Consider the following 27,001-nt stretch of genomic DNA (forward strand, 5'->3'; position numbering starts at 1 on the left):
AAGGAAGAAATAATTAAGCCACCATCTTCCACAACTGCACAAATGTAACGAGCGCTCATGTTTTGCACAGTTTTGCATAAAGTTCTCACAAGCAAACTTCTTTCACCTCCCAGTTATGAGCATGCATTGCGTGCCCGTTATTGCTTCCAAAGCATTTTATAACACCAGTACAATTAGTCATACCTTGCTAACAGGTACACATTGATTCTAGACTCAAACTGCCTCATAAAAAGTTTCCTGTTATCAGAAATCTTGATGAAACAAAGATTAAATGCAGTGTCAAGCCAAGTTTGTAGCAGTCAATTGTTCAGTTCTTTCATGTGCAATATCGTGGTTGACATTTCATGCAAATGATTTAACACCTTGACGTGCCTAGTGAGTTATGACAAAACATGGTATAGGCTACATTCATATCTTTACAGTGGAACTGTGTTTGTTAAATAAGTGTCTCGTCTCGCACATAATTGCTGTAGAATTGTTACTGAAAGGGCCCACTATTTATTAAAACTAGAAAACGCGTGCAAGCAATCAGTACCTCTGCAATGCAAACATTTTCAAGCTACCTGCATTAGCACTGATCGTATCGGTGCAAAAAATTACTCTTGTCCCCATCAACTCAGCGCATGCCACCATGCCCTGTCCCGCCTGCCTGCATCACCTGGGAGTGTCCAGCAGACCCCAATAACATCATTGAAGAGTGAGCGCACGAGAGGCGTCACCTTATTTGACTGCGAGCAGTTGCCAGGAGCACTTTTTAAACATTATCTGCAAAGCTTTGAAATTTGACTTGAGTGCTCAGAAAGACCACCTCCGTGAACTTCTTGCATTAGAATATTACCATTGAAGCACTCATCAGCTCAGCATGTTTATCAGCTTCAAGCAGGTAGGACAACTTTATAGACTGTGACTGTACTAGCTTAATCAAGCAATTCTTGAAGCTTTGTGAGGGGTGTGCCGATACCTCTGAGCATGTCCATCTGCTTCATTCTTTTGCTTGCCTGTGCCCGCAATGAACATGAATTCTTTCCTGCTGAATGATAGTCATAAAGGACCTATGAAAATGCCTTTCTGGGCTGTGTTAAATGCTTCACAAATTTTCCTGATTGTCGTTGCGTTTGCCACATGTCAAAACCTACTTTCTCAAGCACTGACGCACATTTACCCCCATTTTTCAATGATATGCTAGGTCTCCTAGGGCACCACTCACATCACACTTGTGTTCAACAGCACCACTTCCACACAGTATTAACATTACAGCGGGCCTGACATAACGGAGACAATGTTTAGTTCGGGGTCATTTCCTTCTTGCATTAACTGGAATAGTCCTTTCCGCTTGCAAAGGTAACAATTTTTTTTTCCAACGGATGCCAAGCGTTGCCCTTAAGTGGACTGATGAAGCTAAGACATTTGCAGGGGTCAAGTGGATTCAACTAGTGCAGGACCTGGTTAATTCGAGAAATATGGGAGAGACCTTTGTCCTACCTGGGCCTAGAAGCAGTGTGTCCTACTCAAGATCCAAGGGTCTTGGAGGGCTGGATTCCGATCTCACCCTCTTATCTCAAAGGCAAAGTCTGAGTTTGCAGCACTTGCCAAAGTGGCCATGCCGTATAGTCTTCTGCCATAAAGACAACCTGATACCCAGTAAGCGTCCGGCCATGACAGCTGCCAACTACTTTCTGACAAAGTTAAAGTGGAAAGACGGGCTAGTTGGTATTGGTATGATGACTGCGGGTACAAAAACACAGGATGAAGGAAGGAGACAGGCGCAGGATGAACGCTTCGCCCTGCATCTTTTGAAGCATTTGCCCTGCGTCTGTCTCCTTTCTTCTTCCTGTGTTTTTTGCACTGAGATGCATATTTTTTTCTGGCAATGGCATGTGATTTTTCGCTCATGATGCTGACACATTTCATAACGCTGACAGCAAATTTTCTGCAAAACACTACAAAAATTTTGTTTTTAAAATTAAATTTTAAATTTTAAAAGTTTTACAGGCTTCCCACGCGAATTCAGTTCAGTGGTACCTTCTCGTGAGTGCAGAATAAAGCTCGCTCGATGGCCGATTGGCTGCTGTTTTCTTTTTGTCCTACCAAAATGTTTGCTCACCTATGCCAATGTCAAAATGACATTGCGGCAAAGCGAGCCAGTTCCAAATCAAACAGTTTCATGGTGTAGCGCCTTCCCCTGGCTGCGCAAGACTGCGGCCAAAGCATGGCCGCTGGAAAAATGAAAAAGGACGCCAGCTGGCAGTGGCACTTGAAACCACAGTTGGCTGGTCTGTTCTAGTCTAGATCCTTATCAGCTGTCTCGTTTTTCGCTCCTGAGGTCTTCAGCCTGCAATGTATTCGGCCCCTCTGCCTTTTTGCATAATGCCAGCCTTGCCTCGAGCCCAAGTAGCATTTAGCTTCTGCGGCATTGTTTTGATATGATAGCTTAAAGACTTCGTTTTCCAGAAAATCCAGCAACAGCAGCAATATTGATGTGAGCGCAAAATCATGGGCATGCCTCTGGCAGGTAGCAGTTGGCAGGTGAGAAGCCGTGCACTGACTGGTCAGCAGGTTGTCTGTCGCCACGAAGCTACAAGACATGGCCGACTTGGAACTCCTAACTCAAGCAGCTTCTTTGAGATGGAGGGGGAAATGAGAATCGGACCCACCGGAAGCCTTCTATACTGTAACAAGAATCTCCCATTGATAGCGAAAGCTACAACATCGATGCATCGTATCCTCATCGATCGGAGCAGCCAGCTGGGAGCCCCAACCGAGTGCCGTGCGCCGAGTGGAGTGGTTGGCAGCCATTGTCTCCCTCCTCACACAGAGCAGACAACTGACGTTACATGGCATCTCTTCTCTAGCTGCAACACAGCAGGCCCACACCTGTGTAGCCTAGATTAGTTGAACCTGTTATGCCCATTTAAAAACTGCTCGAGTAATTCATCCGTACTAAACAGGCATGAAACAGATAACGAGTCAAGCACATTACTCCTATGCCATGCAAGCACGTTCTTGGTTGAAGCAGGTCTTTTTAGCTATGGCTGTTGGTGTTTCACGTAATGTGGTAGCTCACGAGTATAAGCTAATGAGTAGGTGTGGGATGATAGTGTCACAAATTCAGGAATTGGTGATTCAGCGAGTTGTAAAGTAATGAGGATCTGCAGGGGAAGCCATTAAAACTATCGCATTAGGGCTGATGTCTTCCAGTTTTTTTCTCTTTTCTTGCGTTTTTTTTAAGGTTTGATTTTTTTTTTATTTTTGAGGAAATATGCTAAAAGGAACCTATAAAGGTAATTATTGTCATTGTAATGCAGTACACTTCTAAGATTTTTTTTGTTGGTATTCAAGTCAAATTTTAAATGTCTCTGCATACCCCCTTTAATTTACAAATTTCTCAAAATTGCTTTTCGCAGTCTGTTTGGACATCATCTCACGGCCTACTCTTAGCTGCCCCCTACTGACATAAACTTGGCCATCTGGGACCAAATGATGCAGGCGAAATGGGCCACAGTGGGGAATGGTTGTGACATTTTCTTTACTTTTCTCATCGGCATGTGTCGAGTTGAAGGGAAAGGAGGGGCATTATTTTTTACCTCCATCTGTGTTAGTAAAACCAGCTTAAAAATTTGTGTCGTGGAAATGAGTGATGAAATACTAATCGTTAATGCACCTTTTCTAGCCACAGCAAATACCTTTTCATTGTTCCTTTAATCGAGCTGAACTAGTTCGTTCATTATCACAAAAATGTATGCAGCTTTGTCCTCATCTATTTGTTCCTTCTTTGTTGTGGTTTCCATGCAGCAGTTTTATAACAACTTCATTCCTTTCGTGCACAGACAAGGGTAGGAAAATGAATGGCTCGTGACGACATGCATATGAAAAAAGCCAAAAGTGATTGAAATCAAGTAAAGCATATGGAAATTTTTATTATTGTTGTTTCACAGGATATTCAATGGAAAATTATTACTTTAATCTTTTTTACCTGAAAGATTACGGTGGAAGTAGGAGAGACGGCAACTATATGTAAATAGAGAGATCCAAAGCTACAGCAGTGGCTGTTAAACCTTGTTCGTCCGAGTATACTAATTCGGTTGTGCATAGCCGAATATTGAGATTGCTCACAAGGGTCACCCCCAACCAATGCGGCAATAGGTCTAATACCACAAGTGCCACTTGGGATGCGATTGAGTGGTGAGAGTAGCAGCTGTACCAAAACCCTTTAGTCCTCCTCTAGGAGCACCAAAGGGTTCTAGCCAGAGCCACTGTTAAAGGTATACTGCAGGGAATTTGCAACTTTCTCTGAAATCGCTGAAATTGCATTCGGGAGATGCAGTTATCAAAAGCTGTTTTGTGCACTGCTTTGAGATTATTGTACTGGCAAGTTATATTTTGTAGAAGATGGCAGTAAAAGTGTGAACTTTCCTTAGAACTAGTGCTAGGTAGTTTTTAATGAGGAATTATATACAACTCTGAAAAGTTTTGTTAAGCAAAAGCTGTAAAGAACTGTATTAACACGATAAGTACAAACCATCTTCTCTTGGTCACGTGTCAGTGTATGTTGTGTCTCGAGGCTCCTGTATTGTGCTCTTTCTGTGATGGGTTCCTTGCGACATAGGCAAGTGGCTTTGCCTTATGAGTGACCTTAAAGCAACTCGCACTTCCTTTAGTTTTGCACTTGTACAATCAAGCACAAGAGACGAATTATAGGGTCATTCAGCACTACAAATCTTGCATCTACAGTACACCTAATGTGGAAAGCCTGGGAGTGTTGCCAGCAATCTCTCTGTTATGCTTTTCTCACTCCGAATTTTTTTTTTATACTGTCCTCAACAGTTGAAAACGCAGCTGAGTTGATGCAGATAATTTTCGGATAATGATTGGGTTTGTCCGCACATTCACGAAGCATGCTTGGGTAGAAATACAGAAAAATACTGAGTTCTCACTATACACTAACTATCTTAAACGCAGTGGCGAACTGATTGTAATCTTCATTTATCGGAATTTGTTTTTGGTAGAATCACAAAGTGGCGGAAATATGTGTAGGTGGTTTCTTCACATTCACATTCAAGAGACTAACAGACTAAAATGTGTCATAAATTATGATGGAAATGGCAAGCTCTTGCCTTGCAATTGAGGACAGCAGTACAGGAAGCAAAAGGATTTATTTATCACTGAAAATCTTATCAAATGAGCTAGAGCGTTACATTGCTGTGAAACCTAGCCGTTACCGGTGCATCCCACCATATGGCCACATCTCGGTGAAGTATTAGAGTGCACATGATTTTTTCTTTTTCTTTCACGAGTGTTCATGTTCTATTTTAGTTTATGCACTCTCTGGCCATCACTCTGCTGATTATAAATGCTCCCTTCACTTCGCCAGTGAAGTGCGTCTAGCTTCTGTCACTCAGTGGAACCACAATGTTTTGCATTTCTTGGCTGCAATGGCGACCACGGTCATTTAATGCTTGCATAGACTTAGGCGTTTGTCAAAGTGCCATAACGGCTGGGTGCGGGAACTCATATATATATTATTCTCTTCTGTAAAAAAAAAATGAATGTCTGGCAGCAGAGCTTTCTTTTTATATTAGCTTTCAATACATCCTTTTTGCCCGCCTGTGATTGACATTTTGCTCATTTATCATGGTTTCCAGCTTCTTCATACAAACAAAAGACATCAGTAACATCAACTGATGAAAATATTCTTGGTAAAAACTTTTCTACAGCATTTCTAACAAAAATTTCATGGAATGATTACCTGAGAAGTATGTTTTTCATTGTGCCGAAAAGATTAGGTGTTTAAACTTTTGTAAGGTGTGAGAAATGTACTCATTTTGCAAAGCCATTGTTGTTGCACGTTGCAGCCATAAAAAGTTTGCAATCTGCAGTTCTCGTAGGACGTAAATTCACTAAGGTGTAAACAAAAAAAATGAGAGATATAATTAGCTGAGGAGGAAAAACTCGAAAGCCCATCATATTCTCCACTGTAGCCATAGAAAAAAGTCTAGCTCTTCCGCACGATGACACAGCTAGGCAGCTCCGAATGGCTTTATTAACCACTGGCTGTTTGTGTCACAGGAACACTTTTGTTCCTAATACAGTGTGCATTAAAAAAACATTTTGCTTTTTGTCCTGTAACTCATTACATGATGGAACTGAAAGAATTTACATTTAAAATAACGCTTAGAAATGAGCTCAGTCCTACTTCACACATTTTTATTCAGTTTTCACTGGTGGCAGCACGCTAACTGTGACTGGTGCATCTGTTGACTAAACTATCAGTGAACAGCAGTTGATGATTTTTTTTATTCTAGGAAGCATCTAGAAGTTCAATGGCACAAGGTTGGTACTGGGGGGGGGGGGGGGGGGTACGAGGTAAACCAGCAACTTTTGATGTACAGACTGATGTACAGACGTCAGCAAGTCTGCCCGGAGTGCTCGAACACCAACCTGTCGCACAAAGAAAATGAAATTTTTGAGCAGGGGCCCAATTCTAGGAACAATGATGGCGCTATACTGAAGGTGCATAGGCATACTACTTGCACTGACAGCTACACTTTACCACTAATAGAGCAGCCCAGACAAAATTTCACTTTGTTCGCTCCGCAGCACACCTCTCCAGCATTGTAGACGTGCTGACGACTGCACTAGTGGTGAAAGTGTGTTGCTATTGCTAGGGGGAAGGACTATACAACCAAGGCACAGCAAAAGCCAAATATTATAGTGATTGTGTTCAGCCATTTTGCTGCTAATATGTTATTATTATGCTATTATGAATCAAATCGTATAAGAATACCCAAGTACAGATGCAGATCTGCTAAGCGAACTCCGAAGCAGATATCTCAATACCGGTAGCAACCCCAATGCTACCTATGAGTACAAAGGGGTTCCTAATGAAGACTTCGACAGAGAGATCGCGGAAGTGGAAATTTGGGCCGCAATTCGCCATTTACATACTACCTCTCAGCAATTAACGACTTAATGAATGAATATTGGAACAAAGGTGAACTTTCGCAGATGTGGAAACACGTGAAGGTTGTCTTTATTCCTAAACACAAAAAGAAACTAAGCATAGAGAACTTAAGGCCCATCTCTCTTACGTCGTGCTTAGGTAAACTTATGGAACATGTTATTCTAAATAGGCTTTAGAACTACGCTGAAGAGAATGACCTTCTGCCCAGCTCAATGATTGGCTTCAAAACTCAACTCTCTACTCAGGACGTAATGCTTCAGTTGCATGCAGAAGTGATAGATCCCCCTAACAAAACCGGAACCAAAGCGATTTTTGCCTTGGATCTGGAAAAAGCCTCTCATGAAGCCATTCTCCAAACCCTCGCCAACATAAACGCAGGGAACAAAACCTTTAATTACATTCCTTCCTTTCTCTCGGGAAGGACTGCGGGCAGAGCTAAGTATCGCAGGACTTGCATCGGACAAAATAGCAATAGGAGACAGGAACCCCGCAAGGATCAGTCCTCTCTCCCTTCTTGTTCAACCTAGCAATGATAGGTCTGCCTCCCAAACTTGAAGAAATCCAAGATCTTCAACACTCCCTATATGCTGACGATGTCACCTTGTGGGTAGCAAAAGGTTCGGACGCTCACATAGAGGAAACGCTTCAAGAAGCAGTGAATGTAGTCCAGTCATACACTAACCAGATTGGGCTGAAATGCTCACAACATAAGTCTGAACTACTAGCAGTGAGAAGGAAAACGCAAGACAAAGTAGAGATAAAAGTCTGCCTGCACGGACTACCCACAGTCGATACTATTGGAGTGCTCGGGCTCTACATCCAGAGCAATAGGAAGAGCAATGTTACTATCAACAGGCTGGAAATGACTGTGCGATAAATCACTAGACTGATACACAGAGTAACGGCAAGAAAGAGGCTGACATTTGTCGTCTTATCCATGCCTTTGTACTAAGTCGATTCATATACTCTGTCCCTTATCTCCGCCTCATTCAATCTGACAAGGAGAAATTAGACACTCATTAGAAGCACCTACAAGGCTGGGCTAGGTCTACCCAGAAACACTGCAACCGAAAAACTTCTCTCACTTGGGATACACAACAATGTAGAGGAGCTGATTGCAGCTACAAAGACTAACAAACTCTAAAGCAGGCAGACAAATTCTCAACCGCATGAGAATTAATGCCGAACCACTAGCCAACCACTAGGACCACTACCAAGAGGAGCTGGCGACAAAATTATCTCCAAACCTGTGCCCAAAAACATGCATCCCTCCTTCCATGAAGGCGGGAGGAAAGCTAGAGCTAGGGCCCTAAACAGAAAATACCGAAATCACGATGGGGTGGTGTATACCGACGCCTTGGATTACTATATGGCTGACGGTGCCGTTGCTATCTTTGTAATTAAGCAGTACAGTAAGTAAATGCGTATCAGCTGCTTCGGTCAAAGTCCGCTACTCGGACCAGGAGGAAGAAGCCGCAATCGCTTTAGCCATCGCTACAGCAGATGCGGACATAATTGTCACTGATTCAAAAACTGCCATACGTAACTTCTCGCGTAGCAGAATATCAAGTACTGCCAGAAACAACCTCGCGGATATCAGACTCGACAGAGAGACAGAACTCGTATGGACACCTGCCCACTCAGGGTACCGAGGCAATGAGGCTGCTCATCAACACGCTCGAGGTTTTGTCGGCCGAGCGGTGAGACCTAATGCCGAGGAACTTGAAATGGAAGAATTGCTCACATACAGCGACCTACAGCGACATACCCCTGCCAGCATTTTAGTTCATCGGGACAGTTTGCCCATATGATAACAGTAGCAACTAGTGCAGCTCCCTCATGACTGCATGGGCAGCAAGAGCGCAAGTATGCTGCAAGGGAATACACTGTCAAGGTTAAAACATGCCAAAGTTAATACTTTTCTTGCTTCGTGCACACTGACTACAAATGAATTACTTCTCCTCTATGTGAAAACAGTAATAGACTTTGTTTCATGCATTTTGCCTCGCTTAACTGATCAGTATTAGACACATACCTTCACCAGACATTGCACATCGGGCTGGTAGCAGAAATAAATGGATTAATATATTGTACCAATAAATTATTATTAAACTTTTACCACTTTGTTCGCAAGAAAAAAAAACATTTTTGCAAATGTGTGTAACATGCAAGGCTGATTTTGTTAATGCCCACATCACATTGACACAGATAAAGTAACATAGTGTGTACCAGTGAAAAAAGTGATTTCTAGTCTGTGTTTGTGCTAGGCTTTGTTTCTGCTGCTGTCTGCAATCAACAAACTACATTTCTAAGGATTGCATTTGCAAAAGAAAATAGTACTCATATTAAGACATGCTAGGCCGAGGACCTGGGTTCAGTTCCAGCCATAGTGGTCGTTACATATCAATGAAGGTGAAATGCAAGACACTTGCAATGTCAGTGCACACGAAGAACCTCAAATCAATGGCATTAATGGAGAGCTGTCCACTATGACGTCTCTTATAGGCAGTTTTTCTATATCACTTATGGAAGTTAAACACCATATACCACACCGAAGGAGGAACAACACTTTCTTTACTGACCAAATAAGTGAAAAAGAAACGAAACTCGCGATTGCCCTGGCCTTTAACCCTGATGTTGAAGGAAAGAAAGTGTATTCAGAGGCAGCAGCTGGTGGTGGCAATTTCCACCTGAGCATGGATATTCAATGAATGCTTGTTTTAATCTGAAAGTAAATCTCTAGAAGGAAAATTGTTGATGAAGGGCGACATCTGCAGGTTTTGTTGATGCTATATTGCCATTTATGACACTGTGAGCACCCTTTCACTCTTATCTACTACCCTGCGAAACTAAGAAGCAAACAAGATAGCTTTGAACAGTGCCACATTGCTGCAATACCTAAGCAACAGCTGCACTAGCTGTTTAAAGCCACTTGCAAAATACACAAATCATTTTCACTACATGCACGGCGGAAGGTGTTTGCACGCAGTAGAGGCACTCAGAAAAGTAATGTATCAGCTTTTGGGGTTGAAGCACAGCTACGGACGGTAGCTTTTTTTTTTTTTTTTTTTTTTTTAGCAGGCCTTTGCTTCACCGGACGGTTTAGGTGGGGTTCTCACCGAAATACAAAGCGTGCGATAGCATTTCGGAGCCGATTTGCATGTTAACAATATGTAACACAAACCTGCACTGAGAGCCACGACGGGTTTCATGACGCGGCCGTGCACCAGCGATCGAAAACGTGCACAAATAAACCGCATTTAATTGATTCGTGGCAAGACTAGCCACTAGAGCACTAGCCTCATGCAGTCTTTGGGGTAGTCTCGCGGCACATCACGCACGCACATCCAACGGCTAGCAGCAACGTTACTAGAACAAACTCTAGCAGTCAGCACAAGGGATCTTGCGGAAATACAAGGCTTGCGTTCCCTCATAAAATAGATCGCATTTCGGGGCCGATTTGCATGTAAGCGGTATGTAACAAACCTGCGTCTGAGCCACGATCGGGCTTCGTGGAGCAGCCGAGCGCCAGCGATTGAATCAATGCACAAATCGCATTTAGTTCATCCGGGCAAGACAAGACGACTAGCCTCACGTCTGAGCCACGATCGGGCTTCGTGGAGCGGCCGAGCGCCAGCGATTGAATCAATGCACAAATCGCATTTAGTTCATCCGGGCAAGACAAGACGACTAGCCTCATGCGGTCTTTGGAGAAGACTCGCGGCACAAGAGCGCGCACACACATCCACGCGACAACGCGCATCGCACGCTGCCACAACAACACGGGTGGTGGTGGTAGAAAACATTTATATAGGACAAATACAGGAGGTTATGCGTGAGCTGACCCTGAAGGGGCCAACCCTCACAAACACTAGGTGGAGGTCCCTAGTTCGGGACCCCAGTGGCGTCTGCCGCCGCTCGGGCTCGCCCGACTAAGGCCCGTTGGGCCTTCAGGTCGGAGCAGCCGAGCAGGGTCGCCTCCCAGTCCTCCCGGGTTGGGTTGGGGTGAGGGGGGATAGCCGGATTTGAGGGGCAGGCCCACACCATGTGGTAGATGTCCGAAGACACCACCCCACAGTGCGGGCAGCTGCCAGAGAAAGCAGGGTCGAAGTGTTTTAGAGCTGCCGGGCACAGCAGTGTGTTTGTATAGAGGCGGAGTAAGAGCCGCTCATCCGCCTTTGAAAGGCCTTTACATGGGCGGGGGTAAAGGCTGTGGCTAGATTGGTAGTAATTTACGATATCTTTGAATGTATAAGCCGGATTAGGATCAGCGTCCTGGTCGGAGGGGGAGGAGGATGAAACTTCCCGGAGAGAGAGCGCGCGGGCGGCGGCGTCGGCAGCCTCGTTTCCAGCCAGCCCCTGATGAGCAGGAGCCCAAATAATATATCGGGTAGCGGGGTCCCCAATGTAGGAGCTATTTTGAAGTATTCGGTAGGCTAGATAAGGGGTCCAGCCCTGTTCGACATTCCGACAGGCCCCTCGCGAGTCGGAAATTATATATTTCGAGTCAGAGTGGGAAGCAGCCAATGCTACGGCGACCTCCTCCGCATGAGTTATGTTGCGGGCCCTGAAGCTAAGACCGTTGACTGTTTTCGCCTTGTGGACGACTGCGGCCGTGTACCACCCCCCATGGTGCGGGCCAGAGGCGTCCACATAAAAAACGCCGGGTTTAGAACCATAATGGCGTGCCAGGGCTTCCGCCCGCGCCAGGCGTCTGCCATCATGGTCTTCGCGTGCCATTTTGGCGGGAAGAGGGCGTACGCGGAGGGCGCATCTCCACGGCGCTGGAATGCGTGCCCGTTCTTCCATAAGTGTCGTATGTTTGATGTGGAGCCGGGCAAGAAGGCGGCGGCCCGACTGCGTCTGCGACAAACGCGTATATTGATTTGTGAGGTGCGCTTCCCTCAATTCCCTGAAGGTGTTCACCATTCCCAGTGCCATGAGGCGCTGGTTTGAGGTAGTCACCGGAATATCGAGGGCCCGCTTATAGATTTTGCGGAGAATGACCTCGAGGGCATCCTCATCTTGCTTCCGCAGGTGGAGATATGGAGTCGAATAAAGGATTCGACTGGTTACGAAGGCGTTTGCCAGCCGCAAGGCATCCTTGCTTCGTAACCCCCCGCGTTTATTGGAAACCCGGCGGACCATGCGGCCCACCTGGTCCCCCACCTTGCGGAGTTTAGCCAATGTGGTGTCTGGCTTGCGGTGTTGGTGAATGAAGAGTCCCAGTACTCGGACTTCTTGTGTTTCTGGAATTGGACCTGATTGAAGAGTAAGTTGAATTTTAGTAGTGCATTTTGGAGAGGGGCGGATGTGCACAAATTCCGATTTCTGTGGGGAGCATTGAAGGCCGCAGCGGCTAGCATAGCGGTCTACTATAGTCGCCGCCTGCTGCAGGCTGGCCTCAATGTCTCCAAGTGAGCCCTGTGTAGACCACAGGGTGATGTCGTCGGCGTACAGAGCATGCTGCACGCCCTCGACAGCACCCAGCTGGGCCGGCAGGCGCATCATGGCCAAATTGAATAGCAGGGGAGAAAGCACTGCGCCTTGCGGCGTTCCCCTGGTACCTAGGGGGAAGGGGCCGTGTTCGTTATCCTAAATGCGGATGTAAGATTGGCGGTCTGTGAGGAATTGGCGGATATATTGGAAGGCACGGTGGCCACAGTTGGTTTGACTTAAATGAGTGAGAATAATATCATGCGTTACATTGTCGAAAGCCCCCTTAAGGTCCAGGGCGAGTACGACCCTGTCCTTATGAGGGCACCCGAGGGGGTCAAGGACTTCCCGATGTAGTTGAAGCAAGACATCCTGTGCGGATCTGTGTGGGCGAAATCCGTACATGGTGTCCGCGAAGACATGTTGTGTCTCAAGGTACTCAGACAACCGGTCCCGCACCATCGTCTCCATAAGTTTGCCCACACAAGAGGTAAGAGAGATGGGGCGAAGGTTGTCCGTGTTTATTGCTTTGCCGGCCTTTGGTATGAATGTGACCACAGCGGTTTTCCAATCAATGGGGAGTGGCGTATCTCCTCGCCATATTGCATTGATGTAGTCCAATAAAGTGGTATAAGCTGAGTCGGGAAGGTTAGCTAGTAATTTAACAGTGATTTTGTCCCGGCCAGGTGCAGTACCACGTTTCATTTTGCCCAGGGCTGCCCGTAAGTCGTGGAGCTTAAACGGCTGATCAAGTTCAGCGTTCTCAGAGCCTGCATAAGAGTACGCCTGCCCACGGGTGTCCTGTATGTTGCACAAATATCGGTCCCTGAGTTTGTGCGCGAGTTGTGTAGTATTACCAGAGAAGGTGTGGATTACACGCTGAAGATGTTTTTGTGTTTCTCTACGGGTCTGAGTTGGATCAATGAGGGCGCGAAAGAGGCGCCATGTGTTTCGGCTGGACATTTGACGCGCTGCCGTGTTGCACCTATCCACCCAGTTAGAGTCGGCGAGCTGGGCCGCATACTCAGCGGCTCGCTGGGTGAGCTCGGCAATTCGAGCTTTAAGGTTTCTGTTATGTTTCTGCCGGCGCCATCGGCGGACGAGGGAGTGCCGAGCTTCCCAGAGGTGGAGTAGGTGGTTGTCCACATCCGATACCACCTCTGAAAGCTGAATCTGAGTTTCGGTGGAGCGAAGGTGTGAAACCAAATGCTGGGACCATGAGGTGTACCCTTGCTCTGTAATGGATGTTGTGTTGTCGAAATTTTGTCTGAATTTCGTCCAATCTGGGAGACGGGCTTGTGTTGTGGGTTTAGAGAGTGGACGAGTTCTGATTGTGGTATTGATAATGCAGTGGTCGCTGCCGAGGGTTTCCTCGGTGTTGACCCAGTCTGCATGTTGGATGTTATAAGTAAAGGTGAGGTCCGGACAGGTGCCCCTTGTCACGGAGTTACCAAGTCGGGTTGGGTGGACGGGGTCAGTGTGAAGAGTGAGGCCCAGCGTGGACGCAAGCTCCGCTAACCTGCGCCCTCGCTTTTCTTCACGGTGGTAGCCCCAAAGCCGACTGGGGGCGTTAAAGTCGCCTACAATCAGGAGGGGGTCTCGACCCGCGACTCTCAGCGCTCGGCTGAAGAGGTCTGAAAAAGAAATGTGTTGCAGTTTAGGAGGACAGTATACATTGAGAATGTGAAGTGGTGGGTCCTGCTTGCGGAGAGGGAGGAGAGTCACCATCACATAGGAATATACAATTTGGAGGTCGAGGTCGACAAGATTAGCTGTATAATTTTTGTGGACACAAAGACAAGTCGAGGGGTCTTGTTGGAATGTCGTATAGCTTGTCAGTGCGGCGCCCATCCCTGGCTCTTGGAGGGCTACCACGGCTGGTAAGCATTCAAAAGTTGCGAGGTAAAGACGAAAGTTGGCCCGCTTACAGCGAGCACGGAAACCTCTGCAGTTCCACTGTGTTATTGTAAATGGGGAAGCCGAGTTTGAAGGTGGAAAGCGCCTACTTTTAGGGGGCCCCGCCATCATTAGGATTAAATATAAATTTGGAGGGAGCGACTACCTCAGAGCCAGCACCCAAAGGCTGGGCATGGAGCTCAGTCCCCGGGTGAGGGGCAGCTTCCTCGGAGTCCGAGTCTATGACTCGACGGCTTGTTTTGGGAAGTCGAGAGGACACAACCCGAAGGGGTCGTCCCGATCGTCGGAGAAGGCGGGCATTTTCACTGACCTGTTTTGAAATCATAGCCGGAACAGTCTCCATGACCTTGGTCAGGACCTGCTCCATTGCTGCACTGATCATTGAGGTAAGTTTCATAGTCAGGCGGGCCTCCATCTCAGCAAGGACCGCCGGGAAGGCTGGTGATGATGCCACCGGCTCGCTCTCCATGTTCTCCGGGCTAGGAGGGCAGGGAGGATTAGAAGCCAATCTGCTTTCTAAAGCTTGAATTTTGGTAAGCAGCATCTCATTTTGGGCCCGGATTGCTGCCATCTATTTTTGGAGCGTGGAATGGGGGTGCCGGCAGCAGCTCGTAACAGCCAGCCGAAGGCCTCTTCTCCCTCTCCATCTTCGTTTTCCCCCTCGCGCCGCATCCGTTTGTTGGGATCGGAAATACGCTTCTCGCTGCGCGGGACCCGCTGCTCCCCATCGGTCCATCTCTTTTCCCTGCGGCAAAGCGGAAAGAACCACGGGGAGGCGAAAGGCATCGAGGCACCCTACCGCGGGGGGCGACAGGAATGCCGAAGCAGAGAGAGATAGCGGCGAAAAAAAAAAAATTGCATGCACCGCACACAGGGAGATTCTCGCTGCTTTTGTAGCTTCTCTCCCTTCCCCCCCTCCTCCCTTCTTGAGGTCACGTGTCCAAATGGCGGGAAAACACATCCCGCGCGAGCTAAGATGCGCGGCGCCACTCAGTCGACGGCCAGCCTCCGTGTGGGCGCGATGCCTACTGCCTAATCTTATGGTCCGCTTTTATTTCGCGCAAATTCAATCTGTCTCAACCTCCTGCAGCAGCCAGCGTTTGAAAAGAACAGCCCATATATGCAGCTGATGATTGCAGCCGCTCTGTACAGATTCTTCGTGCCGAAGTTCACCAAAAGATGCGTAAGTACATGATCTTTCGGTCTTGATCAGAGGAGCTTTTTGCTAGATTCGATATTATACTGAACATAATAATGTATTGTTTTGGAGCATATGTTCGCCTTGTTATATACTCCTTGCATCTTTCTTCATATATACATATATATATATAATTGGTGTGGGCGCTGATCGCGCAGGAAGACTTGCTGAGCCGTTTGGAAACAAGGCTGCGGCTGGCTGCGGTGGCAGAATTGGCTCATTTTGCTGCAGTCTGGGTCCTTGGGTATCTCCTGCCCCAAAATGCTCGACTTTTAACATGGAGGGACACTCACTATACCGATCAGGTAAGTCAATTAGCACGTATTTTGTTCGATACATATACTGCAACCGTTTCTGGAGCGCGTATATATATGCGCATCTTGTTACTACGTGCATTTTTTTTTTATATATATAATCGATGTGTGCGCATTTCGCTCTGATTGCGCAGTAAGACGTGCTGAGCCGACTTGGAAACGATGGCGGAGCTCTTTTCGCTGCAGTCCGAGGTCCGATCTCCTCTGCCCCAAAACGCCCGTCTTTCACTTCTTCATATCGAAGTGCATGCACTGACATGTATACCCATCAGGTAAGTCAAATTAGCGCTGATTTTCTTCTATACGATAATGTACTGCAACTAATTATGTATTGTTTTGAGACTTATGCGCATCTTGTTACTGTAAATGCATATTTTGTAATTGGTGTGCACGCCTTGCGCTGATCGTGCAGGGAGGCGATATCAGCTGATCTGGAAACTGGCTGCGACAGTGGAAGCTCGTTTCGCCGAAGCCCGAAGTCCTTGGTCTCCTCTACACTAAAACGCTGGCCTTTCACTTCTTTATGGCGGTGCACTTGCCGGACAGGTATTAGCGCTGATTTTGTTCGGAAAATTCGGTTATCCGACTCACATAGATGGGACGCATGCAACCCAGTTAAATGTGAAATGCTATCACTGATATAAATATTGCAGCACCCCTCGCCATAGGAGCGATCAGAAGCTATACAAGCATCATCGCTGCTGCCAAGCAAGCTCGTGCCAGGACTGAGTACAAGATTTATGCCGTGTTTATTATTATTATTAATTTTTTTGCTGCTGTAATGATGTCTATACGTGAAAATTGATGATTGAGTGATGCGGTATGCTGGCAAGGTAAGTGAGCCAGTGCGTTCATTTTGTGGATTTTGGAATCATATATGTGATGCACACAGATCTGTGCCGTTTCACATTGATTTTGCTCTGTGCGCTTGCTTTCTGGGCAAGCAGTTGTATTTTCATCGTGCGGATTATTTCCTGGTGCTTACATGCTCATGAGGTGTTCAGCTAACTTGTTTCAAGCTTTTAAAATTTACAACGGGTTCTATAAGCTTCTAAGAGTTGGGCTGTCTAAACAGCCGTCTTGGCTGATGAGACAATTTTTAAAATAATGCTCGGTTGTTAAATAACGAAAATAAATCAGATGACTTATTGTTAAATATCCGGTCGCTTTTGCTGTAAAAGTTGTAAAAGTTCTATCTAGTTTGAGAAAATTAAGCTGTATTCTACGGAATAAACTTATTGTAGGTTTCATGTAAATATCGCGGAAACTGTTTGTTCAGCCGCGTTGGAATCCCTCATACGCGCTCTATGACAAGCGCGGACACTTTGTTTTGCTAAAATTAATAAATTGCAGCATTAGCATTCAAGAACGCGCTTCGGGAGGATAAGGTTTGAGTGCGCTACGGTTTCAAATTGCAACATCATGACTCCAGCAAAACGAAGTGATCGCGCCTTTCTCCCGGATTCACGGATCCTGATTACCTATTCCGGCTTTGCGCTAATGCGTTTTCAGTAGGGTCGCATGAAGTCAAGCGCATAAAATATATTGATGTGATAGTGCAGTTGGTGGCAGTGAGCAGACATTATTTTTTCTACCTTTCCACCCTATATTTGCCTGCAATGTAAAAGTCTAGGCGAAAAGGAAATATTTAATTGAAACACTTGTCTTCGTACAGCTGACCAAGATGGAACCTGCCGCAGATCCGACCAGTCGCAGACATCAAGTGATCGACAGGCTGCCAAAAGAAGGAGACCAAGCCTCAAGCCCATCTTCCATATGTGGCACACGCGCAGTCATATATCCACGCTTATTAAAAAGCAAATCGCGAGCTTTTTCTGAACGCTGTTGACAAATAAATTTTTCACCAAATACTGCAGCTTTTGTTTCTTCATGGCATCAGAAAAGCTACAGCTTTTCTTTATGCATTTGTATGTGCTACCCCGTTATATATGCATGGCCCACAATATATTAAATGCATGGCATGATACCTGCACGAGGGGCGATGCCGGCCACTAACCGGCGTCGGGAAGCAACCGGCCGACGTACGGTCTTTCGTCAGCAAAATGCTAGGGCAGACGAGCGGCCGACCATTCAGTAACGCTGGCAGACGGCAGGCCCACGTGCGGCAGGTGGTCGGTCACGTAGGGCCAAAAGGTCGGGCCGTAGTCGATTGCCTAAAATCGGCCAACGTTAGGTCAGTGTCAATCCCCGACGCCGGCCCTCATTCGGGTGCCGAAGGTCGGCCGGCCACTTTTTGGTCGGCGAGAAAGGTCGGCCCTATCTTTTGCCACACACTTTTTTTTGCTTGGGCATTCTGGCCTAAGCAACTCTCCCAACTGCTAGCAAAATACTCTCGGCCTGTTCACAGGCACAAGTTGGAACACATGGCGAGATATGAACGGCGTACAAACATTCTGCAGTGATTTAATTTTAATAGTTCATAAAATGTTTACAGTCAGGCATTACATTGCCACAACAATACTATATATGTATTCAGTGATTAAGTGATTTTACATTTTCATATAGTCAGAAAGCACAATTTAGTTCTTTTTAAGTTCCTGAACTGCATGCTGGTGATGTTCTGGTGCTCTATTTGCTTTGGTCCTTAGGTTTTTTTTTTTGTTTTTGTTTTTTTTTTGGGGGGGGCGGAAATGTTTTAAGAAATTAAGCTTCAGTTCAATTGGTACAGACGGAAGTCGAAAGCAAATCTTTCGGAGGGACCTCGTATAACGAAAAGCCTATTATTAATACAGAAAAACATATCAATTTCATTTGTATTCTTGCTTCACGGCCAATAGACTGTTCCTGTACAGAACTGGGAAAAGGAAAGAGAGTACTGAATCTTAACTTACTTTTAAGGCGTATAGAATGTAGCCATGTTATAATATGGGTTCAGTGTATGCCTTCTGGCTGTCCTCAACAACAAAGCTGTGACTCCACGCAAACCTTTTGATAGCATATGGACTCCTCCCGAAGTGAAGGTGTTTGGCATCAAAGGTGAAATGCCTTCATTTAATTTAATGCTCTTTTTCACATTGTGCTGTTGTGTCTGTGTTTGGTGCTCTTGTTATTTTGTGTCTGCGCGAATTTTCATGTAAACAAAACACTTGCCCAACAGCTCAAGCAAGTGAGCTATGCATTCTTTTTTTTTTTTTGCTCTGGGTGCATGCTCACTGTTTAAAATATTGCTTTCATTTAATTGTTCTAGGAAAAACTGGTGATGCATAGGTAATGCATCCATTCATAGATACATGATACATAGATTTATTTCTTCTGTACGTATGTCGAATGAAACACTTGGCAAACTAAGAGGCAGAAACCTTACCCAGCATAGAAAGTGACTCTCAATAAAAAGAAAGGAATGTATAAATCAGGAAAATGGCGGTTCTCTTCAGGTGTGTCTGTTGGTGAAGACAAGGAAATGTTTTAGCCTTTCAGGTCATCAAGGAGTTATTAATATACATATATTATACTCAGCACTATTTTGTGCTGCTAGTGCGTGTCTCGGTTAAACATATTTCTATTGTGTACTCAGTACTCTCAACCTTATGTGACATATTTTGAGGTTACATTCTTATCCTAAAGTGGAATTTGTGCCAGTGTTTTGTAGTCAGTGATTTGCTTTATTAAACTTCACAAGAAATCTTTAAAGCATTGGAACACCTTGCAGGTTGCCACCACCTCCACGGCTGCCTAGCAACTATCCTTTTCCTGTCTGTGCTGCAAACACAACTTAGCGATGAGGGCCACAGGACTGACATTTCACTGGGCAGTCGCGGGCTACTGACTGAATACACAGGTATGGTTTGACTGTGCCAAAAACTTATCGAGTTGCCAACAGTGGGACTTTTTCCTTCTGTTTGGGAGCTCATATATCTAAATCGTGCTTTTGATTTTAATCCTGGCAGGTGTGACATGGAAAGCCTTCAACACCAATGAAACTTAGTTTTGCCGACGTCACAAAAGAGTGGTTGGTGTTTGCCTTGTGACAAAGACCAAGTCCACATCTAAAGGCGCTGCACAGCCACCATGAACAGTGCCACAATAGCAAGCAGCTGGGATCAAGGCACCTTCTGTGCTCATTTACAACTCAAGTTTGAAGCTTTGTAATTTTGCAAAGGTAGGCCTCCAACAATTGACAGAGAGGAGCCTCCCAATCAATTGAGCCACAAAGGAATTCTCCCTTTCATGGCAGTAGGTGACAAAAAAGAGGCAGTGCAGCTGGTGTTCAGTACCGATAAAGAAAAAGCTGTTCAGCCTAGTTAGCTATGGACAAGGGCTGGAGTGGTACCAGTGTTGAGAACGATCTGATTGGCAGAAAAGCCTCCTTTGAGGGATATTCGCCCCTTCATTCTTAATTTGTAACTGACTGCAGTGGATCTGATAGCCCCGGAAGTTTTCTTTTTTTTTCAATTTTCTCTGCCCTCTAGGGGTTGTACAGAATAACAGATGAACAACCCATGCCAGCTCCCTCATTTTACAATGCTTTCATGCCAGAATGTTGGCAGTGGTATTCAGACCTTGTTTGGTTTTTTTTTTTCAATGCCTTTTTTCCATGCATAATAACAGGCTATTTAGCATAACACAGTCGCACACAAGACAGAGGACACCATCAGCACTTACAACTGTTCAGCGGAAATCAGCTGATATACATAGCCTACTCAGGTGATGCGCACGGGTACAAGGCAACATGGAAACAGCACCAATTTTGTCAAACTATGCGTGAGAAATTTTTCTTCAGTCTCATAAGAAAAACCAATTTGCTGCTGACACAGCTGTAACCTGCTTTTTTATATGAAGGGCTTCTAGTGTTTCATGAGCCATTACCCACAGTTTTCACAATTGGTGCAAACCCTACGGTGCAAGACAAGTCACTCACCTTCATTGTTAATGTCTTTTGCATGTTCCTTAAGTTGGCCATTGACGCAGAACCCTGCCTGTGCAAAATAAGATTTTTCTACATGACAGTAGAATTTTATAGACGGTGGTGCACTTTACGAAATGCTGGCCATGTCTCTTCTGACAGTAGCTTATGTGATGGCTTAGCTGAGCAAGCTTTCAGGGAGCAGAGGATACCATCTATACATTAAACAGGTTTGAGCTGTGTCAGCGACACTTCAGCTTTTCTTTGAGGCTGAACAGATATTTCTCATACCTGCTTTGATAAGATTGGTGCTGTTTTCCTGTTGCCTTATACATGTGCACATCAGCAGTGAAAGCTATGCATCGACTGCTTTCCCCTAAATAAACAGTTGTAGTAAGTACACGTGGTGTCTTCTTTCTTGTGTGTGTCTGTGTTATGCTAAATACCTTTTTTATTTCTGAAAACCAACTATCTCAGCAGTTAACTTCCTTCTTTTTATACCAGCAGAATGTGAAGAGCAGCACCGTGTGCAACACTGAATTTTATTCTCTCTCTTTTTTTTTCTTTCTTTTTTTTTTGCAGTGCCTTCCGTACTCCTCGCAAGCTGTTTGCTGCACTACAAAAGGTAAGGGCAGTTGGTGCCATCATGGCTGGTTCATGCTGCCCTTATCTTTTGTAGTGCTGCAAACAGCTTTTGAGATGGAATATAGTGGTTGGTATGTACAATGGCAGGGATGCAAACCTTTTGCTCCTTCCTTTTTTTTTCCTTATGGTGCATTCTAGTGTTTCTTGTAGAGTGATGTGTGACCCTTACCTGCTACCTTTTCCTTAGTGCTTTTTAGTTATGATAGTAGAATGTAACTGACAGGCATGCAGCCATTTCATTTTTTTTTCAGTGCATTCTAGTCATGCTAACAGGAACAGCAGCAGTGAAGCAGTCGGCTTCTTTTTTTGCAGTGTAGATTTTTTAATGGATTTGATGTCATGCCTAATGCTCAAGTGTTTATGCAGTTTCTACAAGATTTATGTATGACCAGCATTCAGTTGGTGACATGCATGCACATATAGTATTATGAAATGCAACACTGGTGATGATGGTCCTTTGTGAAAGCACCTTTTTCTGTATACTGAAGCTTTTTCATTCGAATTTGTTGGTTTGTTTTATTTTGTACAAACATTATGCAGATAGTTCGTTCAACCACTCAACCAGTTTTGTACACTTTTGCATACCTATCCCTGTTTATTTCTAGTCATTTCCTGTTCTTGTTTGGAGTATGGATGTTTTCATTGTTTTTGTAAACAGATCATTTTAAGCTTGGAGAGAACTGCATTATTATTTTGTCATTTTCATACCACTTGTAGTGTCTAGTTTCTGTGCTTTTAACTTCCTAGTGCATTGTTGAAAAAAAAAACAAATATATGATTTACACATTTTGTTTCCTAGCACCTTTTGCAGTTATTGCCGAATCTCCCAAAGAGCACCCAATCATGGCTGTCCACCGTGCAGTGTGGCATGTTTTGTAACAAAGAATGTGTACAGATCTCACTTACAGTTCGCAGTTTTAATGTCTGTGAGAATGAATGACAATGTGCATCATTCTTTACATGTCATGTGTTCATGAGTTGGCTCTTTCTGGTGTTTTCTTCCTTGGTACAATATTAGGCTTCAGAGAACCACATTTTTTCATTTGCATACGGTTGCTTGTGGCTTTCCTTGCTTTTAACATGCGTGAGATTGTTCAAGTTGCCTATTTGCAATGTATAATGTTGAGGAAATTAAAGAGTTCTGTAGTTTACTCATGTCATTTTCTAGCATTGGGCGCAGTTACTACCAAACTTTCCAAAGAGCACCTGATGGCCATTAACAGTGAAATGTGGCGCGCTTTGTAATAAAAAACACAGTTCTCATTACTAGACAACAGTTGTAGTGCGTGAGAATTAATGATTTACAATTGTACATCAGTTTAGCTTGCATCCCAACTGAATGTGTGAAAGAGCACTGTGGGTGTGTGACGGCAATGCAGCTTTAGTTGTAGTAGCATCTGATGAGACTATATTTTATGTCTGGCAGTGGTGTTGAAAACCTCTGCAAATACATAAGCATTTCAGACAGTTTTGCGAGAAATAGCAGGCAATAAATAATTTAGAGCATCGCAGGAGATTCTAGAGCTCATTTTAAACATTCAGAATCTATTTTAATGATTTCTAGATGATGACTTCCAAGACGTCTTGCAGCTTAAAAAAGTGGGTGCATTAGCTGAGCTAGAAGGCAGCTACAAGATGTACCAAGACGTATAAAAACGTCGTTCATATCTTGTCAAAGCATCCTTTAAATGTCTATCAGCTGTCTTGGGTGCCACTTCAGATGCCTATAGAGTGACTTGTTTTTCTTGGGCAAGATGCCTTATAGCTATCTGCTAGACTGACTTACGTTTAGTATGTTATTTGTCTCCCAGGTTTCTAGGAGATATCTTGCAAGACGTCTTGTAGCCTAAAAAAGTGGGTGCATTAGCTGAGCTACAAGATCACTACAAGAAATATCAAGACATCTGGCAATATCTTGCATATCTTGTCGAGACATATTATATACGTTTAGTAGCCATCTCAAAGGTCTACTGAGACATCTATCAGGCATCTTGCTTGTCTTGGCGAGACAGTTTATAGCCGTCTCATAGATGGGTTGGTGTTTACTGGGTAACAGATGGGCAGCTAAAGTATTTAAATACCTGTACCTAAAAAGCGTTGACTCACAATGGAGGAAAAGAACTAGGAAACTAACTAGTAAGTATGCTAGTGACAAGGACAGAGAAATAAAGAGCATTAAGCAACAGGTGAAAAACACAGAAGGTAAAAATTGGATAAATTCGATGGAAAAGAAACAGAGTGTGGAATTATACCGAAAGTGGAAAATGCAGATCAGGAAGGAAGATTTCTTTGATAACTCAAGAGGCAGTGCCCTACTTTTTGAAGCTAGATCCGGGTGCCTTAGAACACGCAGCTACAAAAAGAAATTTAACAATGGAGATGACGCATGTGCTGTATGTGGAAACTCCAGTGAAACAATTGACCATATTATACTCGAATGTAATGGTATCCATCCGGAAGTTGGTGCGGGCACAATCACTGTTTCTGAAGCTCTGGGCTTTAGAGATAACAGTGGCCGGGTGAATAAACCGGCGGTGGAAACTAGCAAAAAACGACTGGAAGATTGGTGGCTTAAAAGCAGAGAAGTGACATAATGTTAGTAATGTAGGAACAAAATTTAATAAATAGAATGGTGGTTTAGTTAACCATTCTAAATCAATAATTAAGATATAGGGAGAAAAATGAGCATGATAGCTACTGCTACCACCCCGTTTCAAAGGGGACGCTCCTATATTCTATCCATCCATCCATCCATCCATCCATCCATCCATCCATCCATCCATCCATCCATCCATCCGTGCGACCTGAGCAGACGACGCAGTTTTCTCTCTTCAGAATACGGCAATCTGTTGGTGTTGTGCGTGCGTGTTAAACCTGCTTCTGCGCGTCTTTTGCTTTCACGAAGGCGCAAACGTTTATTTACGGTGTAGGTGTTTGCTCATGGGAGTCGTTCCGCACTTCTACCTGCTCGGCGACAATTGCATCGTTTTTTGTTTTTTTTTTTTTTTCTCGTTTTGTGCGCGCGTTCTGTGCTCGCCTGTATCCCTTCTTTTTTTACTGTGTCGCCAGTGGTGAAGCGCGGTTCCCGATTGTTGTTTCCCCAGTGCCTCTCACTAGACTGCAGAGAAAAATGCCAAAGAGAAAGCGGTGGTGCACAGAGAAGACTTGCTTTTTTGGCAAACGGGGCTACCGCTAGAACAAGGAGCGTACGTATTACTGCGCTATCTGATGCTACGTAAGTACGCATTCTGTACAATGGGAACGAAGCATCGATAGAAATGACGGAAGGTAAACGGCAACTGCTTTTGTTGGCGAGAATCAGTTTAAGAGCATGCAGTTATATTCACAAGGATGCAAACCTGGGCGAGTCGGTAACGGTGCTCCATGGCAGTGTGTAGCACAAAGAGTGTACACAGGCGCTACAGACAGCACCTGTGTTGTGTACCTTTTCTGTGTCCCTCGATTGTCCTTTTGCGCTACACATATGTCATATAGATGCAGTTGTATATTAGGCGCATGTTTCACCGTAAGCGCGGCATTATAAACGAGCTTCATCGCGATTAACCGGCCGCGTCTCGTGCATATTGTGTATCTGAGAAAAAAAAACTTCGTCAGCTTCTTCATTCAAAAGATGGTAACTTCGGCAAAACCTTGTGCAATCGCAGGCCGCGATGTAGAAGATAGTTATTTTAACATCGTTATTTTCAAAACGTTAACATTATACCCTCCACACCTTGTGCCCAAGACGGCACCAAAAAGGAAGGAAAGAAACATATGCGAGCAGCAACCAGCTCGTAAACGCCATAAGCGGGACGCAGCGACTGAACCCGGCGATTCGGGCTCGGAAATCAACGAGGGCTCCTGTTTTCTCGAAGCTGGCTTTCAAGACTGCAACGACTCCTCCGACTCCAGTGAAGCGGGCAAATTGTGGGTGAACAGAGTGGCAGCCAGGCTACACTGCAGACACCTAACCACCACGGAGGCCGTCATCCGTTTGAGGACATTCTCATTCCGGTTACATGAATGCGGATACCTTCCGTGGATGACAGCCTAGCTTATGCTGTGGAGACTATATACAGTCGGGTGCAACCAACAGAAGACTTCGTCAAGCTAATCAATCGCCTGATACGAGTAATGACCTCCAGGATAACCAAGCGTGCACTTAAGCCGGGTAGCCCTGACATGCGTTTCTTGGAAGACTTTTTAGGATATCTGGACAAGTGGGAAGAACATGCCAGCATTGCCTTCCACTCGCATTGTCACCTTTGATTAAACATGCTGCCTTCGTTCTATTAAACCGAATCTGTGTTTCGTGACCTGTATTCTTTGAGTTTCAATTCCTCCAAACGCGAAAGCTCTCATGTGCGTTTACCGGGTTAGCGTGTGGCTCACGTACCGATTGAGCTTTCAAGTTCGAGCAATCTGCACAAAGCAATTCGATATTAACATTAGCATGTTAAAACGTTATATTAATCCTAAGCTCCTGAAAGAGCTCTAAAACAAAGTATTAAACGTGAGCCAAAGCAACGCGCAGCTCCCTTTCCAACTCTCAGCAGCGCGGCGCAATGTGCGCGAGAAACCGGCTCGCACGGATGGATGGATGGATGGATAGATGGATGGATGGATGGATGGATGGATGGATGGATGGATGGATGGATGGATGGATGGATGGATGGATGGATGGATGGATGGATGGATGGATGGATGGATGGATGGATGGATGGATGGATGGATGGATGGATGGATGGATGGATGGATGGATGGATGGATGGATGGATGGATGGATGGATGGATGGATGGATGGATGGATGGATGGATGGATGGATGGATGGATGGATGGATGGATGGATGGATGGATGGATGGATGGATGGATGGATGGATGGATGGATGGATGGATGGATGGATGGATGGATGGATGGATGGATGGATGGAATATAGGAGCGTCCCCTTTGAAACGGGGTGGTAGCAGTAGCTATCATGCTCATTTTTCTCCATATATCTTAATTATTGATTTAGATTGGTTAACTAATCCATCATTCTATTTATTAAATTTTGTTCCTACATTACTAACATTATGTCACTTCTCTGCTTTTAAGCCACCAATCTTCCAGTCGTTTTTTGCTAGTTTCCACCGCCGGTTTATTTACCCGGCCACTGTTATCTCTAAACCCCAGAGCTTCAGAAAGAGTGATTACGCCTGCACCAACTTCCGGATGGATACCATTACATTCGAGTATAATATGGTCAATTGTTTCACTGGAGTTTCCACATACAGCACATGCGTCATCTCCATTGTTAAATTTCTTTTTGTAGCTGCGTGTTCTAAGGCACCCTGATCTAGCTTCAAAAAGTAGGGCACTGCCTCTTGAGTTATCAAGGAAATCTTCCTTCCTGATCTGCATTTTCCACTTTCGGTATAATTCCACACTCTGTTTCTTTTCCATCGAATTTATCCAATTTTTACCTTCTGTGTTTTTCACCTGTTGCTTAATGCTCTTTATTTCTCCGTCCTTGTTACTTACATACCCTCGCACCACAGCGCCGCTATGCGGCCGCCGCCGGCAGGCATCAACTCTGGTCACGGCCGGTCTCGAGGGAGAGCGCGTTTCTCTCTTCTCTTACGGCCTCTCCAATGGGGTCTGTTTCCACCGCCCGCCGCGCCTCG

The 27,001-nt window shown here is 45.0% G+C and overlaps 1 long non-coding RNA gene across 1 annotated transcript; it reads left to right on the forward strand.

The window, feature by feature from the left end:
• The first annotated feature begins 15,995 nt into the window (after nucleotides 1–15,995).
• Nucleotides 15,996–17,695, forward strand: LOC146194090 (uncharacterized). The gene is made up of 3 exons (XR_014705712.1): nucleotides 15,996–16,098; nucleotides 16,239–16,372; nucleotides 17,502–17,695. It is a non-coding gene; the product is annotated as an uncharacterized LOC146194090 (long non-coding RNA).
• The last annotated feature ends 9,306 nt before the right edge of the window (nucleotides 17,696–27,001 follow it).

The sequence above is a fragment of the Amblyomma maculatum genome, chromosome 3, assembly GCF_055883805.1.
Source record: "Amblyomma maculatum isolate TAMU_Amacu chromosome 3, ASM5588380v1, whole genome shotgun sequence".
Lineage (NCBI taxonomy): Eukaryota > Metazoa > Arthropoda > Arachnida > Ixodida > Ixodidae > Amblyomma > Amblyomma maculatum.